This window comes from Coenobita brevimanus, chromosome 54 (assembly GCF_032717465.1).
Source record: "Coenobita brevimanus isolate Jiangsu-jjx chromosome 54, ASM3271746v2, whole genome shotgun sequence".
NCBI classification, from domain to species: domain Eukaryota; kingdom Metazoa; phylum Arthropoda; class Malacostraca; order Decapoda; family Coenobitidae; genus Coenobita; species Coenobita brevimanus.
The window spans coordinates 1,842,205-1,849,096 of record NC_137007.1 but is presented as its reverse complement, the minus strand read 5'-3'; positions in this window follow the sequence as shown (position 1 = coordinate 1,849,096).

Sequence of the window (6,892 nt, the reverse complement as noted above, 5' to 3'; positions counted from 1 at the left end):
CCTCCACCCGCGCTTCCTGGATGATCATATCTCTGTAATTTAAAAGGTTATAAGTTTTCGATGGATTAGGAACGCTTGTGGCAGTTGTTCGATGGGTTAGGAACGTTTCTAGCACATATTCGATGGATTAGGAACGTTTCTGGCGCTTATTTGATGGGTTAGGAACGTTTCTGGCACTTATTCAACGGGCTAGGAACGTTTCTGGCACTTGCTAGATGGGATAATAACGTTTCTGGCACTTGCTAGATGGGTTAATAACGTTTCTGGCACCTGCTAGATGGGTTAGGAACGTTTCTGGCACCTTCGATGGGCTAGGAACGTTTCTGGCACCTTCGATAGACTAGGAACGTTTCTGGTACTAGTTCGATGGATTTGGAACGTTTCTGGCTTGGTGGGTTGGGAACGTTTCTGGCACCTCCTCCATTGGGATTTAATTGCGTGTTACACTCGAATGTTCTCCTGGATGGTATTTAGGTGTAGTTGATGTCGAGATGGGTTACATAAAGAACATACATGAAGAACGTACGTACATAAAGAACATACATAAAAACACACATAACATACATGAAGAACATGCAACCGTAAAGAACACATGAAGAACATGTAGGACATACATACATAAAGAACATACATAAAGAACATACATACATAAAGAACATACATACATAAAGAACGTACATACCATACGTAAAGAACATACATAAAGAACATACATGAAGAACATACATAAAGAAGATACGTGAAGAACATACACACATAAAGAACATAGCCTACATACAGAAGAACATACATACATAAAGAACATACATACATTAAGAACATACATAAAGAACATACATACATAAAGAACATACATAAAGAATATACATGAAGAACATACATAGGTACATAAAGAACATACATAAAGAACATACATGAACATACATACATTAAGAACATACCTAAAGAACGTACTTAAAGAACATACATACATTAAGAACATACATAAAGTACATACATACATTAATAACAAGCATAAATAACAGACTTAAAGAACATACAAAGAATATATTAACGTTCCCGAAATACAGGGAAAAGGAAGGGGTTTTACTGAGCCTCTTGACTGAGAACACGCGCCAAAATTCTCTCTCTCTCTCTCTCTCTCTCTCTCTCTCTCTCTTTCTGTCCATCTCTGCATCCCTCATCACTCATTCCCTGTGTACGATCCAGCCACTTTCATCACACACTGGTCAAAGCAGTGGCGCGCGCGCGCGCGCGTACACGCGCACACGCGCACACGCGCGCGCACACACACACACACACACACACACACACACACACACACAGGCTGAGTTTATTCAGAGTGGAAGGTGTAGTGGAAGGTAAATATGGCTCCAGCTTTTAGTCGAAGAATTTTGCAACTCTTAAACAGTATTGTGAAGAACCAGGTGGGCTCTGAAGGTGGCATCACGTGGTTGTAAAAGAGTTCAATGGCGTGTTATTTGTGGTGAAGATGTGTAGCTGTATTTATGTGTGCGACTGTACAGGAGTGTCATAGTGGATGTCTGTCTGTCTGTCTGTCTGTACAGTATGTAAAATATATGTATTTATGAATGTATGTATATATGGTATGTATGTATGTATATATGTATATGTTTGAATGTATCTTTGTATATAGTATAAAAAAATGTGTGAAGGACGTTGCAAAAAGGAGGGCAAGATGATGGTTTGATTCAGAGACGAGAAAAACATTGTAGGAAAAACGAAAATGTAAAAGTGGCAGCTGTGGATCAGGAGTTTTGAGAGCTGGCGAGAGGGAGCAGGGTGTGTGATATATATATATATATATATATATATATATATATATATATATATATATATATATATATATATATATATATACATATATATATATATATGCGGTATACAGTATAGTGTGTGTGTGTGTGTGTGTGTGTGTGTGTGTGTGTGTGTAGGTAGGTGGGTGGGTGGGTGGACGGGTGTGGGTGGGTGGGTGGGTGAGTGCGTTAATTGAAGTCCCGTTTCATCACAGACTTGGAGTGCTTGTTTGTAACGCTGAAGGGAAAGCTAGTGGTCGACTCCTTTTCTCTACAGTATATTTTTGTGTGTATGTGTATTCGTGTTATAAAATATCCATTAAATGTGTTGTCCGGTTGGGATTAAAAAAAAAAAAAATCATTCATTGTATGTTGGTCTGGAAAGAAGTGATTTAAGTTTGGTGAAGATCATTGGAAGGTTAAGGTCACGGATCAAGGTCATGGGGTCAGGGTCACATTTTGGGTGCGCCGTCGTTATGCTCTGAACACTTTTGATGTACTTGTGAATATGAAAATGAAGCCTCTACGTAATCAACTCTGTAAAAGCAGAACATGTACTACAACACAGATGCAGGCTGGAACATCATATCCCTCTCACTCTGACTTGACCTAAAATTACCGTCTCTGTCTTAAATACCGATTATTGTAAGAGATAAACACTAGAATATGATGCTCTTTACGAAGAAGTGTTGTGGAAAGGATGAAGAGCTGCAGTATTGCCTTTTTCTACCACTGAGCTACGTGATATAAACAGCAGAGGGACGAAAATCTGTGCCAAGTTAAGGTAAAAGGAGTATATGTTGTACGTTTAATATTTCACCACTTTTTTTTCCCCTCCTCTGCTAGCTAGAGTGCCTAAGCTGAAAGAGGCTTGGTGTGCTTCTCTGTCCGTGGATATGTTTTCTTGGATGTATTTTCGTTGATGTGACGCGTCAGGGGGAAAGGTGACGGACAAGCCTGAAGTGACGTAGATGCAGGTGTATGGGTGAGATAGTGAGTGAGGTAGTGAGACAGTGCGATAGTGATGTCTAGTGATTGAGATAGTGAGTGAGGTAGTGGGGATAGTGATGTCTGGTGATTGAGATAGTGAGTGAGGTAGTGGGGATAGTGATGTCTGGTGATTGAGATAGTGAGTGAGGTAGTGGGGATAGTGATGTGTAGTGAATGAGATAATGAATGAAGTAGTGCCATAGTGATGCCTGACCTCCATGGTGAGGCATCGGAGGTGAAGGCCGGTGAGGTTGTTGCGCCTGGACACCACACTGGCCCTGGGGGAGGTGAGGGAGTAGATCGCCCCCACCCCCACCCCCGCCCACGCCCACGCCCACGCACCCATCCGCTCCCGCCGCTGCTCACCACCCCGCCCTGCCCTCGACAAAATATTCTGGTATTAGCCAAAACAAAACTCTAGACCTGACAAGATTAATGGAAACTATTAAAACTCACCTGGTTCTATTACTAAGTCGCACCTGAAATAAATAAAGAAAAAATAAATAATCTAACGAGGTAAAATAAAATACTAAAAACACAGCCATGAGTATTGACCCATTCCACGTCATTTTTTTTTTCGTGCTTCCTATAATTATATTCTGGTTAGGGAACTTTTTTTTGGAACGTTGAGAGGGTTTAGGTACATTGAGGTTTAATCCCTTCACCGTCTGGAGGTAGCAGATGAAGATAACACAGTGGGAATGAGAGGGTTAAGGAGGGCTGTAATTGAACTCCCATCCCCCCATCCCATTCTCGTCGCCCCACCCATAATTCCCCATCCACATCCTCATCCCTACCCTTCTCCCGCACCCCATCCCCATCCCCCCACCTTCCTCCCCTCCTTCCTCCCCGTCTCCATTCCCCCACCCTCCCGTCCCCCATCCCCATCCCCCATCCTCCTCCCCTCCCCATCCCCATCATCCATCCCCTTCCCATCCCCATCATCCATCCCCTTCCCCACCCCCACCTCCTACCTTCCTCCCCTCCCCATCCCAACCCCCTCCTCGTTTCCCCCACCCGCTCCGTCACCGCAGCCCCTTTAGGCACACTTTAAGGTCGTCATTGGGGGTAAATTTAGGGGCAGCTGCGGCCTAATGGTTCGTTGCTGAGGAGGGATGGTTCGATTAACTGATTTTTATTCCTGGCCACGGACGATTTTTTTTACTCCTGTTGCTTTTGTTATCGCTGTTGTTGTTGCTGTTGATGTTCTTTCTCTTGTTCGTCGTCTTCTGTTTGTTTTGTTACTGTTGTTGTTATGGTTCTGTTGTTCTTGTTGTTTTGGTATTGCTTTTTTTTTCTTTCTTTATTGGTGGATTACAGGAAATATTTAAGTGATTTTGGTTGCCTACTGCCAGGGACCTTTTATTACGTTGAAGTGGTGTTTGGAATGAGAGACATATGGATGAGGTGAGGAAGTGTGTTATGGTGTGGGGGGATGTGTTACCGTGAGGACAGAGTGGATTATTCTGTGTGAGTGTGTGTGTGTGTGTGTGTGTGTGTGTGTGTGTGTGTGTGTTTTAGGGAAGGGTGGTGGCCGCATCGTAGTCTGTGTTGGTGTACTTGCGTCTCGCTGGGTAGGAGCGTATATCTGGTGGTGATTCATGAAGGGTGCCGCTTTGTCTGGAGGCTTTGGATAGCTGTGATAAGTGTGTGTTTGTAGCTGTGGTAAGTGTGTGTTTGTGTATGTGTTTGTAGCTGTGGTAAGTGTGTGTTTGTGTATGTGTTTGTAGCTGTGGTAAGTGTGTGTTTGTGTATGTGTTTGTAGCTGTGGTAAGTGTGTGTTTGTGTATGTGTTTGTAGCTGTGGTAAGTGTGTGTTTGTGTATGTGTTTGTAGCTGTGGTAAGTGTGTGTTTGTGTATGTGTTTGTAGCTGTGGTAAGTGTGTATTTGTGTATGTTTGTAAAGTGTAGTGTGTAGCGTTGAGTGCTGGAGGAGGGATCTTGTTGGGTTAGTGTGTGTAGTGTTGGGAAGTTGTTTGTTGTTTCTTTGTGGTGGATGCGGGAGATACATCATAGAGTTAAAGGGATGGGATGCTTAGGAAAGACTTTTGATACTAAAGAGGCGAGATGCAGCCTTCATTAATCCTTCCACCACAAGGAGGGGGAATGAGAGGTTTGTGGGAGGGGGAAGATGCTGTATTGGGAGGGGGGAAGTGGAGGGGGAGGGGGAAGTGAGAGGTTTGTGGGAGGGGGAGGATGGTGTATTGAGCAGGGGAAGGTGGAAGGAAAGGGGAGATGAGGGGCTTGTAGGAGAGGGGGTGGAGGGAGAGGGGGAGTGAGAGGCTTGTGGGAGGGGGGATGGAGGGTGAGGGGGAGATGAGAGGCTTGTGGGAGGGGGGATGGAGGGTGAGGGGGAGATGAGAGGCTTGTGGGAGGGGGGAAGCTGTATTGAGCAAGGGGGTGGAGAGGGAGGGAGAGGGAGAGGCTTATAGAAGGGGGAGGGGGGATGCTGTACTGCGAGGGGTGGGAGTTGGAATGGAGGAGTGAGAGGCTTAACCCAGACCAGTAACCCGACCATTGTAATCCACTCACGGTCCACGTACGCCACTCAGGATCAACCTTACATACCTGACTGGGTGGGGGGGAGGTTTAGCCAACATAGAGAACAACTACAAAACAACAACAACAACAACAACAACTACTACTACTACTACTACTACTACTATTACTATTACTATTACTACATTTTCGGCCCGACTTAGCCCCTCTTCAGGCATGTCTTTTAGTGCATCCAGGCCTAGCGATGTAATGACAATAAACCAAACTTCATCAGTTACGCACAGGTAGGAATGAGGAGCTGAACACCTGCCCTGCATCTGGTAGTCAGGTGGTTGGAGAAGTGATCGGCTGTCAGAAAGGTCGCGCGTTCGAATCCAGGCTGGGGCAGGGAACATTTTGATAATTTAGTTAAAGCAGACTGTACTGATATTTGACAAGACCCATCGACATGCCAAAAATCCCTGCTAACACCATCACAGTAGTTCTGATCGAAGTCCCACCGCGTGACACCTTTCCTGAATTGAATGAAGTCGTTTGAAAGTAACAAGAATAATCTATGTAAGTAAAATAACTCACCGGATATAAGGGGTTAAGATCACGTATCCAGTAGTTACCCCTCACCCCCATCGTTTTCTACCAGGGAACACGGGATCAGGGCAATATAGTGGGGTCTGTCGCTGGCAGTACTGCAACACCAGCCAAACTTTATCTGTTCCCCAGTAGCTTTTGGCGGTTACACAGTTATACAGACGACCAGAGGAAACTTGGGTGGAGGACGAGGAGTTCGTGGAGGATGATCGTAACTTCGGGATGGCCCGCGTATTGCAAGTGGCAGCACATGGCCCTATCGCAGAGATGTGTGGCCGACTAAGGTGAGCGGATATATGGCCAACTTGACTTAGGTGAACCGAAGTGTGGCCAGTTTGATTTAGGTGTACATAGTAATAAATAAACTTCCCCTTTTCACCGCGAGCTTCAACTTCTTTTCATCTTTCTCTTTACACCCGTCTAGCGTCTCTTGTTCATCTTTCACCCCGAATTTACTGAAACCGGAAGACATCCCTGAACCTGAAGCGATGGTCTGTGGTTGCTATTATTGCCGTGTGTGGTATAGATCGAGTTGCACGGCTGATCTCGTCTCGTTATTGTGAATCGGGAAGTTAAAATGTGATGCGCTTTGTGCTTGACATTTGATCTGCAGTTTCTTGACCTCGTTGGAAAAGGAATACCAAATCTCTATTTTGAATCTCTCTTGTGTAGGTAACCAAACTTGTATGTCATTAAAAATCCCAGATGAATTTATTTTGGTATAAGCTTCAAGAATCAAGTCAAAATATTTTGTGTTTAGCCTAACTGAGCTGTAATCGCTGAAGTTCTAAAAAAAATACGTCAGAATTCGTATAATTAAGTACGGCCATTTTTATTGCCGCGTGACCACAGTAATGACCAGATAAGAATATGGCTGCTCAGCACTGGTCTAACCCCTTCATCTTGAGGAGTCATTCATAAGATGCTGAAAACACTCAGAAGGTATCAAGGAAAAAAAAATGGAATCCTTTTAAGTTATGTTGAAGAGGGTTAAGACAG